This window comes from Cupressus sempervirens, chromosome 11, assembly GCF_028749045.1.
Source record: "Cupressus sempervirens isolate cs-2001-9-10 chromosome 11, ASM2874904v1, whole genome shotgun sequence".
In the NCBI taxonomy this organism is placed as follows: Eukaryota; Viridiplantae; Streptophyta; class Pinopsida; order Cupressales; family Cupressaceae; genus Cupressus; species Cupressus sempervirens.
The window spans coordinates 267,769,923-267,783,390 of record NC_143128.1 but is presented as its reverse complement, the minus strand read 5'-3'; the positions used below and the strand labels follow the sequence as shown (position 1 = coordinate 267,783,390).

At 36.3% G+C, this 13,468-nt stretch overlaps 1 pseudogene; it reads left to right on the top strand.

Moving 5' to 3' along the window:
- Positions 1-3,936: 3,936 nt before the first annotated feature.
- LOC149529162 (uncharacterized) lies at positions 3,937-13,301 on the top strand (annotated as a pseudogene).
- The last annotated feature ends 167 nt before the right edge of the window (positions 13,302-13,468 follow it).

Below are 13,468 nucleotides of genomic sequence, written 5' to 3'. Positions count from 1 at the left end.
TTCCTAACACAAAGAATTCCCTGACCCTGGCATGAGAAGCCTAGATTCCCATAACAAGATGGATCAGATGGATCTACGGTGACCGTGTAACATTTCTACATTGCAACCATGTGCCTAGTAGTCTAAACACAAAATGTAGCTAGGAAATAAAATAAACTACATTGCAACCATGTGCCTAGTAGTAAAACCAAATATGCATAACCATGTACAACTGCAATAGTTGGAAACAAAATGGCTTGGCCTAGCACTTTTAAAATCTAGAATTACCTATAGAAGAAACAAGAATAGACATGTATCCATTCTACAGAACTGGCAGATAGAGAAACTAAACATGAAGATATGCATCTATCTGTCCCATGATTGCTACATTACACCCTTCCATGAAGGAAATACACAACATCTAACCTTCTGTGTTTGTCCACATTCGACACCCACACTAGAAGGTAACCTTTCCAAAATAATAAAAAATAGCGTAAGATAAATGCAAAAGGAAGAATGGCATGTTCTTCACAATCTACTCCCTCATACATCCTATCAATGTTCCACAATGAACATCATAGATGACATCACTTCCAAATCACAGGACTACCATCATCAAAAATACACACACACCCCCTAGCCACCTCAAGATCAAAGAAATCTTGAAACAAGATTCATAATTCTTAAGTAAAAGTAAAAAATGAGATACAAATCAAAATAAAAGTGAATAAGAGTCAAGTAAATAGCTCACATAAGAAATTGGTGGCTTGGTGGTCACAAAGAACATAAAATCTCAAGCTAGTCCTTCATCACATCCAAGTTCATGAAATCGAACATAATAAAATAAAACCTAATTCACTTAAAGCACAATGACTCTCACTAGTCACCAAGAGGGAGTAGATTTTTAATGACACCTTGCGTCCAAGGATCAATAAGAACATAACAAAACTTCTCATGCATCACATGCAATTTATCTTGATAGTCACACATTTCTAAATGCATAATGGAACATGCAATACTTTTGCAAATGATATCCATGTTCTTCCTACTTATAATATTAGGTTACTCAATGAACCTCATGAATCTATCATAAAATAAAAATAAATTCTTGCACCACATGTGCATCACATGTCATTTACATTTAATAAAAAGATATTTTGCATTGCTATCACAAGCTAAATCTTCATTCAGTAGGCTCTTAGAGCCTAGTGCAAAAGTCAACCATCCTTTGGTTATCTCAATAGTTCAATTTTAATACTCCAATTCACACAGTATACCATCACATGGGTTAGAGTAAATATAATCATAAACATATGAGGTATGCAATTTACCAGTCATTCCATAAACTTTTCATTTTAATAGTCTTTTAAGGAATGAAATTTAAAACTCACAATCATGACATGCATAAGGAACATCAAATCTTTCTATGTCTAATGTAATCATAGCTAAGAGACACAATATGTAGCCCATGTCATCAATTCATACTACATAAAGTAAACAAGTTGACTTACAGTTGTATGTCTAGCATAGTGAACTTAAGGCGCAAGTGTGGAACCTGGCTTTGATACCATAAGTAAAGGTTGTCTTTGCAAAACAAATGCCACATCAATAATCTCCATAATATGCGAAAAAATCAACAAGAGTCAAAGTCTTTTGAATATTGACCAGTCAACATTAGTCAATTAACTATCAGTAACTTTAAACAAAATGATACATATACATATATGCTCAAATTTAAAAGAAATTGTAAATTCATTACTAGATTACTAATACCAGATACCAAATACCAGGTGGTAAACCATGATGACCAAGTTGAAAAGAGCTCCATAACCTGTCTAAGAACACAAGGCGAGAATATTGTAGGAGTTCTTTTCCACCCTACCACGAAGCTGTTAAGCTTCCCCAAAATCTTTCTTGACATGAAAGATACCCAGCCCAACAACAAGGTAGTCTAAACAAGTAAAACTTAGAAGAGTAATGGAATTGTGTAGTAACAAATAGTCATATTCTACATTAACCACATAATTAGGTCAACTTCCATCTTATCATAATTAAAAGAACTTATCCTTATTTCCAACTCACTTCATAATCATCATTTATGTGTAAAGATACATGAAGAATAAGAATCGTAAGCAAATCCATAATATGGCATCCTCAACAAGCTATGTAAAATCATCATAAAATTATTATATGACTTTATCAGTCTATCATCATAAAAGCATGATTTTCTTTATATTAAATATATAAGAAAGATTTGAAATTTACACAACATAAAAATAATGTCAACATATTAGAGGCTGTCAACCCTAACAGAAAAATAAATGGCATACTAAATGTCAAAAGGTAGAACTGAAATCATCATAAAATCTGTAACTACTAAAAAAAATTCCTAACCTCACCATTTCATAAGGCCAAGTGACAAATGCAATTTTACCTGAGAAATGTAACTATCTAAATTATAGAAAGACTGTAGGAGCCTTAAAAAAATACTTAAACAACAAAAATGCCTCGGTATCATGTTGTAAAATTAATTCTGTCAGTAAGACTTCTGACTTAGACATTTTTCTTGTTTACCGCACAAGAACCAAGAAGCATTCTCGATACTTGGCCCTTGTGCCCATCAAGCTTGGGAACAACCCCATAGCCCAAAATCCAAAATGTTAAACATCCTTCTAACTACTGCATAGTAGTAAGAGTGCTACAGTTTGGTTGTAATCCTGGTTTCAAGAGTACTCTATAGTGTCTGTAACCATGAAATTACCCAAAGCCTCATGATGCTTAAGAAAATGAAAACAACACTTTGTTGATACAATTCATTAATTACATAGGCTGGCTATATAGACAGAATATGATGACATACATGGGAGGCATTAATCCAACTTGGTACTTGTCTCATGCTTGTTTCAAACGTATAGGGTTTTGGTATGCTATCTTATTCTAGCATGTAAAGACCCACCAATCCTCTAAATCTGAGTCAATCTCAGTTGCATTTGCTGTAAACATTCAAATACAATGCAAGGGTTTACCCTATTTACAACCAACAATATCAAGAGATACAAAGAAGACATTTCCCAAATTCACTTCCACAGATTTACAATGTCTTAAAGCAACAATTTACTCATTAATTTATGTAATGCTTAGAAAGAGAGAAAGAACCTGGAATGCGATGGCTAAGTTTCCTTTTCTTGTGTTGCCTCCTTGGATTTGTTCTTCCTCCACGCCCTTAAATCCAAAACTTCCAAACTTAACTTCAATCTTTCTTCTGATAAAGCTTCTGGATTGTTGCTTTAGCCTCCTTCCAAGCAGGTCTTCCCATTTCCATGAATGCATTCAAAGTACCCTCAAGAAAATAGTGAGAGCTTTTGAGAAGAGGCCCATTGAAGAGCCGCACTTGATAGATTTCACTAAGGTCTAAGATAGTCTCCAATTGCCATTCTGGCTCTAGCCTCTTCCTTAGGACCATTCTATACATGACTCCTCAATATCACCCTCTTCACACAAATGTCAATGCCAAACACATGATAAAAAGTAATAAATGCTCCATATTTTTTAAGTTATAAATGTTCTCTTTTGGCCCTCTATACAAACCCTGAAATTCAAAGCTTGCAATCTTAAATAAAGGAAAGGTATAAATTGTACCCAGTGCCAGTTGCCGCATCTTTTCATGGTTTATGACTTTTGCCAAACTGGGGCTAATTTTATTTTATATCAACTTTTAAGGCAACCAAATCGTGAGACCTTATATCATTACAACTCTGCAACTCCAACTATAACCTCCAACATTGAAACACACTAAAAAAAAAAAGAATAAAATAAGATGGCTAATATGTGACAACAAAACCCATCAACTGTAAATGAACAAATATTTGTTTCGCTAGCCATATGGTTGCAATAGCAAATATCTAGAGCTAAAAAGTATGGACTTATTCCTAACAAACTAAAATTGTTTTTCTACAAATGCTGGTGATTACAAGAGTGATGAAAAGTTATGGGGCATTCTCAACAGTATATATCCAACTTGTGAAGAATGCTTAACGTAACTTCTGTAGCCTGTGGCCATTTCTCCTCGGCAAACTTCCCAATCATAACTAATGTATTAACTTATTTCCCAATTTCTGTTAGTGGTGTGAATTAATAGGTTTGTAATTAACTACATTTCTTTTTAACAAAAAAAATCAACCACTAATGCAAACTTTACTTTTAAAAACAATAAGAATTTTTAAGAATAAAATCTATGTGTAATTAAGTTCACCATTTTATTCGGTTTGATGGAAGGCAGGTTGTGACAACTTCCCACGAATTAGAGGCTCTAGTCCACTTCAAAGTGGCCTTGAATGACTTCGAGGGCTTTCTTGCTTCATGGGTAAATGGAACAGATTGTTGCATCCATTGGAGTGGTGTTTCATGCCACAATCACACCAACCACGTTATTTCTCTTCAAATCCAAGATAAAAATTTCCAAGGAGTGATATCTAAGAGCCTGTGCCAACTTCGCTTTCTCACATCACTCACTATAGATGGAGTATCAGGTACTTCTTCCATTCCTTCCTGTTTGGGAAACCTCTCTTACATTGACTCTCTTACTTTATCTCAAAATAGCTTTAGTGGGATGATTCCCTCCTCAATTTGTTTGCTCACCCGCCTTACAACCCTCAATATTTATCAAAATCAATTCAACGTCGGAAGCATCCCTTCCTATTTGGGAAACCTCTCTTCCCTTGGCTATTTAGATTTATCTGAGAATGGGGTTAGTGGGATGATTCCTCCTCCCTTTGTTTGCTCACCCACCTTAGAGTCCTTGGCCTTTCATACAATTTTAAGTTGAATGGAAGCATACCTCCATGCTTTGGCAATCTTTCTTCTTTACATTACATTGGCCTTACATACAACCAACTTAGTGGAAGCATATCGAATTCTCTTGCAAGGCTTGCTTTGTTGAGTATTGTAGAGCTTGGGAACAATCAACTGAGTAGTATTGTTCCAGATTCTCTTTGCAATTGCTCTTCATTGAGGAACTTGTTTATTCAGAATAGCCAACTAAGTGGGACCATTCCACCCCCATTTGCACAAGTTTCCTCCCTCTTGAGATTGGATGCTCACGGAAATCATTTAAATAAACCATCTCTACTTCCTCCTTTCCACCTTCTTTAGTTACTCTATGTCTATCACTAAACCATCATCAATCCATCTCAGAAGCTTTCTTTCACAATGTTACAAGCCTATCTAGTTTGTATTTGTCTGATTGTGTGCTCAACATTAGCATGACTTGGATTCCACCCTTTCAATTAAATGAGTTAGAATTAGTTTCATGTGTGATTGACAACCAATTTCCATCTTGGATTTCAACACAATTCTCACTTGAGAAGTTGGAATTAACTAACACCAATCTTATGGGTGTGATTCCCTCATGGCTATGGGAAACAAGTCCTATCTTGACTTCAATAAAAATTTTAGGAAACTATTTGGAAGGAAGCCTACCTTTAGAAACTTCAACACAGATGCAACTTGAAGTTCTAGATGTGTCTAGAAATGCATTAAGTGGCAATATTCCCTTAAGCCTAGGTAAATTACCTAAGCTCCGACTGTTAAATCTTGCAAAAAAATTTCTTAGTGGCAATATTCCCCCAAGCTTGGGTAAATTATTTGAGCTCCAACTGTTAAATATTGCAAACAATTTGTTTAGTGGCAATATTCCCTCAAGCCTAGGTAAATTATTTGAGCTCCAACTGTTAAATCTTGAAAACAATTTGCTTAGTGGTAGTGGCAATATTCCCCCAAGCCTAGATAAATTATTTGAGCTCCAACTGTTAAATATTGCAAACAATTTGCATAGTGGCAATATTCCTCCAAGCCTAGGCAGCCTATCTAAACTCCAATTGTTAAATCTTGCAAACAACAACATAAGTGGAGTCATCCCTGTGAGCTTGTCCAATTGTACTTTCCTAGTTGTCCTAAATTTGGGAAATAACAATTTGGAGGGAATCTTGTCACATGAGTACAGTAAGCTAAGTGAATTATATTGTAATAATCCCAATAGGTTATAACTTCTTCAAACACCAAAAATCTTTATACTTCAGTTGTTTGACATTTTGTCAAACACTTTGCAAGCAAGCTCTGATACCACTGTAATAACCCTCCTCAAATTTGCTCTCAAAAATGCTAATGAAAGCTCAAGGAATTTCATCAAACAATTCACATGCAAGGGACGTATGACTGATATAATATTTTAGCTAGCTTTAAATGACTCTGTTTTCAATTTGCATCAATGAGAATCTTGTGCTAGAAGACTCCAAATGGACTACACAATGGCCTAACATGAGTGTGCTACTAATTTTGACAATATTCAATGCATATCTATGATCTAAGCATGAGAAATGAACACCTACAACCAACTGGCATTTTTACAAACAGTTGGTATGCAAACTAACTAGCTGATAAATAATGATATTAAATTGTTTAAATGACACCAGCAACTATTATCTTCTTAATTGCAATGAAAAAATACAATGCTCATGAAATATGGCCAAGACTTTGGCATTTACATGGATTACAAAAATGATAATGCTGGTATAATGCACACTTACAGTTGAAAGCTTATAACACCCTAAAAAGCAATACTAACAAAAGAACTTGGTTGTAGATGGTTGTAATAATTTCTTTTAATGCTGCCCCTTCTGCTTTGCTTTTTACGAACTGCTTTTTCGGCCTGCTTTTTTCGGTTCTACTTTTTTAGACTCCTTTTTCGTACCCACTTTTTCAGCGTGCTTTTTTGGTTCCGCTTTTTTGGACTGCTTTTCCTTATCTACTTTTTTGGATTGCTACTATGTTGAATCTCAAGACCATATCTTTCAATGGCGTCAAGATTTCTAGCTTGAAGGGATTTCGTCCTTCAAACTATTGAGACAAAATCTCCAAAAAATTCCCCAATTTCTTTGATATTTCCAAGCCTACTAAAAAGAAGCTCTTCCCTTTCTTTTATAGTGTTCTCACAAGAGCTCAATCCTTTGTTTTCTCAATGTGGGATAAAACATAACTCCCTTTATGTAACTTATGTCTCCAATTTTTTATAAAATAAAGGGGACTCTTTTAATTTAAATATTTTCCACAAACTATAGTCTATGCATCAATAAAGTTAAATATTTAAATTTAACTTTATAAAATAGCTTTATCAATGCATAACAAATCTTATCAATGATAAACAAGTCTTCTTGTCGATTTTAAACAATTACCATCGACATACCGCTACCACTGGATGTCCGACCATATCCAAGATGACTTACTATAAATAGTAAGTACGCCCAAAGTTGCCTCAAAAACCCACAGAAAGACCTGCAGCTGAAACTATCTAGGCCAAATGGCCTCTAAGTCCCTTTAATGTCCTAGTTCGCGTATGGGACCATGGGGAAATAGGCTAACAACAACATCATGCTATAAATGCTAAAAAGGGGACATTACAGTCCGCCCTTCCCAAAATTGCTTGTCCCCAAGCAATTGTCGAACAACAACCCAATCAATCCACCTGGATCCCAAATGTAGTCATGAACTATACTATTGTCAATCAACATAGGCTCCTGCACCAACCTCTGAAAATTAACCAAGAGGAATCCATAATCAAATTGGCAAATACAACTCACCCAAACTCCAAAGTCAGGAAACCATGAGAAATAAGCTCTAGAAATATCAGAACCCAAGTAGAGTAGATAACCCAAACTGCCAACATAGTAAATACCATCAACACATCCCACTAGCCTATGTGGAATGTACAATACAATTCTGCAACAACGATGAATACTCCCACATGAAACTGCTCCAAATACAGAAAATCCACACACTGCACACCTACTACAATTAACACAACTCTGCAGATCACCGATCACTATCTCATAGCCATAACACCCATGCACTGCTGATGGTGAATAGTCATTACATGGTAGATAGAAAAAACGAGAGCCTAGACCAAACTTGTCTGCCATCAACTCCTCAACACATGGATCAAAAGCAAACCGATGAACATATCCTATAGTATAATGTCGATAAAAAGAACCAATCCCAGTCAAAGACTCATCCTGCAGACATGATACAACCAACTGTGATTGATCATTAGCTAAGTCAGAGGATGATATAGCCAAGAGTGTAGAATCAACCACAACATCACTAGTCTTTGTGCCCTCCAAGTCAAACATATCACAGTGCTCAGTTGTAGCGCCCAACTCAGCTGAACCTGCCTCCAGTGGAAACAAATCAAATATGCCAATACTAGTGTCATGGATAGATATATCCTCATCTCCACTGCCTCTATCAACCTCGACCATGGACATCCTCGGATCACCAGACACCACAGTCAATGACTGTATAGAATCTGGTAAAGACTGAAGTCGTTCCAACTCCATGGTCACCTCAGCTAAATGAAACTGTGACTCCTCGAAAGCCAACTGTTTACTCTCAAGAAACTCAGAAGTCACCTTAAGCTGCTAAGTAAGCTTACTCACCTCATCTTCCTTGACCAATAATGCATCATATGCTGTACTACCCCACTCCATAAGATAATCTCTATCGGCTACCAACTGCATATAATTCTGTCTCAAAATCCGAATAGCCTCCCATAAAGAGTGGATTTTTGTCAAGGAAAGATAACTGCCTCCCTGCTCATCACTAGCAGGAGAAACCCATCCATAAACTGCTAACAACTGACGAGAAACATCAAAATGCTCGCAAGCGATAGAAATGTCTCGCTTGCAAACTCTCAGTTGACTAGACACATGATTGTGCTGATTGGTCAAACTCCTATACTCTACCCCTGGTACACTGTCCAAAGGAGTAACCTCAGAATGGCTATCACTTGTAATACTGCCATCCAAATTTTGCAGTCCAATTGCTAAACTTTTATCATCAAATGGAGTGACTGAGGCATCAACATAAACCTCTGTATCAAAGGAAACTATTGAGGAGACTAAGTCCTCAAAATTGTCCACAACATCCCCCTCGGTGTAATCTGTAATAATCAGATCTTGGGACTCTTTTGTAAAAATTTTCATATTTGAGAGATCATCAACCCATTCCAACAAGAATGGTCGACTGGATAAATGAACAATGCCCAGCAAAAGTGTGTAAAAACTAATTCCAGCATCAAACAAGCTGCTGGCATGGATGAGAACTACACCTGGCAAGCTACTAATCAAGTCCATGATGGTGCAACAGATACTACTACCAAAGAATGATAAATATCTCCGGTCAAAATGATCCCAACATCTAATCCATGAATGAAAACCAACTGGCAATTCAAGTAAACTTCTCACCTAAGTAATGTGAACAATACTAACTGACTTCACGCACCTGTCTACAGTCTCTGAATCCAGAGTGTGAATGCTAGACGTACTCATATCATCATCAATATGTGACCCGACTATAAAAGGAAACTGAGTCCCTGCTATATGCGCTAACTCCCAAACTGAACTCACCTCAAGACAATGCTCATCCACATGTCTCTCAAAATCTTGGAGAGCCAACTTCATTGCCTCCATGCCTTCCTTGATCTGTTGTAGGTCATCACAAGAAGAACCTATTGTGACTCCTTTCTGTCTCTCCTGCAGTTGAAATATCCAAATGTGATTCTCAATCAACCCGTGTATCCTATCATGATGAGATAAAGCCATGACAATATTCTTGTCCCTTGTCTTTAGATGGCGTGCCAAACTAAGTAAAGAGCTACTAGCCTCTATCTCATGTGAAGAAGCATCCAACTGTGCCTAATACTCACTTTCTGCAAAGTCTTGAATGCTCACTTTCTGATCAACTGTACTATCCTCAAACATGACAATATCCTCAACTGCTTTAACTTCATCCAGCCCAACTGTACTGGAATCACTATCTGTGTCAATCGCACAATCCGGTGTGCCTGTGATATCACCTTCTGGCTCAACCTGCACAACGTCTGTAACCCCTTCTACCTGTGAAGATGATGCAGATAAACCATTACTTGAAGATATGCTAATGTCTCCCTATATCGAATCAGCATGTCTGTTAAACTCCTCATACAAGTTTCTTCCTGTCATAGGGAAGGTACGATCCTTAGGTCTATCAAAACATTCAATCAGTCTCTCCTTAAACTCCACATATTGGGTAATGTGTGCATGACCCATAGTGACCATACCATGATGTCACCACTTGTGTGCTAATCCATCCAAGTGAATTGTTGCATACTTAATAGCTTCTTCCTCAGGCATAGGGTTCATTTGAAAGTATGTGTCAAGCCTTTGAACCCAAGCTCTTGCTGTAGACTTCCCCGAGCCATCATAATATGGTAATTGAAGTTTCCCTACTTTCTTCCATAGCTCATAGCTCTAGTTCTTGTCATGTCCACGAGGCATATGCTTCATCCGCACATCTATATACTCCCTAAAGGTAATTGCAGTAGTAAAATCTGGACCTCCGGCTTCCCAATCTCTCCTCAGTTGGTCCTGTATATCAGTGATCTAGGGCTTTGGTACGGGCTACTCTGGAGCTCTAGGAGGAAATGTGGGAATCATGGGCCTCGAACTCATTGTCCTAGCTTGCTGGGGTGCATGACCAAAATTGTTCCCAACTTGTTCACCTCCATTATGTGTCCCATCCTGATTATTTCCATTCTGATTGTTACCATTCTGATTGTTACCATTCTGATTATTTCCTCCACCTATGTTAGTATTCAACCCCATTTGACGAGCCATCATCTGCATCATAAGCTCCAATCTCTGACTCTATTCCTGTGCTCTATGTGCTAAGGTGTCTAATAACTATAAGAATCTTTCCTTTCCCTGATCTAGATTGGCATTCATTTTGTGAAACATTTTTCTTTGTATTTGGCTAATCCAAATTCCCAATAAGACCTCCACAGGATGGCAGGAAATCGCTCTGATACCACTATAATAACCCCAATAGGTTATAACTTCTTCAAACACCAAAAAATTTTATACTTCAGTTGTTTGACATTTCGTCAAACACTTTGCAAGCAAGCTCTGATACCACTGTAATAACCCTCCTCAAATCTGCTCTCAAAAATGCTGATGAAAGCTCAAGGAATTTCATCAAACAATTCACATGCAAGGGACGTATGACTGATATAGTATTTCAGCTAGCTCTAAATGACTCTTTTTTCAATTTGCATCAATGAGAATCTTGTGCTAGAAGACTCCAAATGGACTACACAATGGCCTAACATGAGTGTGCTACTAATTTTGACAATATTCAATGCATATCTATGATCTAAGCATGAGAAATGAACACCTAAAGCCAACTGACATTTTTACAAACAGTTGGTATGCAAACTAACTAGCTGATAAATAATGATATTAAATTGCTTAAATGACACCAGCAACTATTATCTTCTTAATTGCAATGAAAAAATACAATGCTCATGAAATATGGCCAAGACTTTGGCATTTACATGGATTACAAAAATGATAATGCTGGTATAATGCACACTTACAGTTGAAAGCTTATAACACCCTAAAAAGCAATACTAACAAAAGAACTTGGTTGTAGATGGTTGTAATAATTTCCTTCAATGCTGCCCCTTTTGGTTTGCTTTTTACGAACTACTTGTTCAGCCTACTTTTTTCGGTTCTGCTTTTTCGGACTGCTTTTTTGTACCTACTTTTTTAGCCTACTTTTTCGGTTTCACTTTTTCGGACTGCTTTTTCGTATCTGCTTTTTCGGATTGCTACTATGTTGAATCTCAAGACCATATCTTTCAATGGCGTCAAGATTTCCAACTTGAAGGGATTTCATCCTTCAAACTATTGAGACAAAATCTCCAAAAAATTCCCCAATTTCTTTGATATTTCCAAGCCTACTAAAAAGAAGCTCTTCCCTTTCTTTTATAGTGTTCTCACAAGAGCTCAATCCTCCGTTTTTTGAATGTGGGATAAAACATAACTCCCTTTATGTAACTTATGTCTTCAATTTGTTATAAAATAAAGGGGACTCTTTTAATTTAAATATTTTCCACAAACTATAGTCTATGCATTAATAAAGTTAAATATTTAAATTTAACTTTATAAAGTAGCTTTATCAATGCATAACAAATCTTATCAATGATAAACAAGTCTTCTTGTCGATTTTAAACAATTACCATCGACATATCGCTGCCACTGGATGTTTGACCATATCCAAGATGACTTACTATAAATAGTAAGTATGCTCAAAGTTGCCTCAAAAACTCACAGAAAGACTTGCAGCTGAAACTATCTAGGCCAAATGGCCTCTAAGTCCCTTTAATGTCGTAGTTAGCGTACAGGACCATGGGGAAATAGGCTAACGAGAACATCATGCTATAAATGCTTAAAAGGGGACATTACATATATGCATTAGTTGTTCATAGTAATAAAATAAATGGATCATTCCCTACTTCAATTGTAAATTGTTCAAAGCTTTAGGTTGTTGATATTGGGAACAACTTATGTGATGGTGAAATACCAGCACTGATTGAAAATCTCTCAGAGCTAAGAGTGTTGGTGATGAAGAACAACAATTTAATAGGCAATATTCCTTTAGAGATTGGCCAATTAAAGAACCTCCAAATCTTGCTTCTCTCTTCCAATCATATCTCAGGTTTAATTCCAAATACAATTGTATTTCTACAAGCAATGATGACAGAGAGTGAAGATGGTTTTATATTATCTCCTCCTTCAATTTCTTACCAAGATGGATTGGAAATGACTTTAAAAGGTAGAGATCAACACTATACATATATTCTCTCCACTCTCACATACATAGATCTCTCAAACAATGAATTGAAGGGAGAAGTTGCTTCTAATTTAGGGAACTTAAAGGGGTTGAGACTTCTAAATATTTCAATGAACAACCTGAATGGGACCATCCCAAGTAGTTTGGGAGAAATGCATCAACTAGAGTCATTAGACCTTTCAAGCAATTATTTTTTAGGAGAACTTCCTCCAGAACTTGAATTTTTAAACTCTTTAGGTTCATTGAATTTATCAAACAAAAATCTTTTAGGAAGTATACATCAAGCACGACATATAACTGGCACATTTGGAGAATCATCATATTTAGGGAATCCTAATCTATGGGGGTGTCCCCTACCTAAAAAATTTTCTTGGCCAGAATTTGTTACTCCGCCTCCACCTTCAATTTCGATTAATAGAAGAAAGAAAATCACTAAATATCCATGGTATGGGATAGCATTGGGATTGTCATATGGAGTAGCTTTTTGAGGAATAGTCTTATTGATCCTCATAAAAATAAGTTGAAGAAGGACTTACTTTAGTAAAATTGATACAATCCTTAAGTTTGTATTTCCATGGATGAAAAATATGACACTTTGAAGGGATACAACTACAAGTCAATATAATGTGAGTAATTCTTTAATTGTCATCTAATATATAATGTTTTGTACAAGAATCTATTTAGTTCTACCTGTGATGGTTTCTTCGTATATTTTCTTTATTAAAGATACAATATTCTTTGTGACCTCACTCAGGATGTTTTTTAT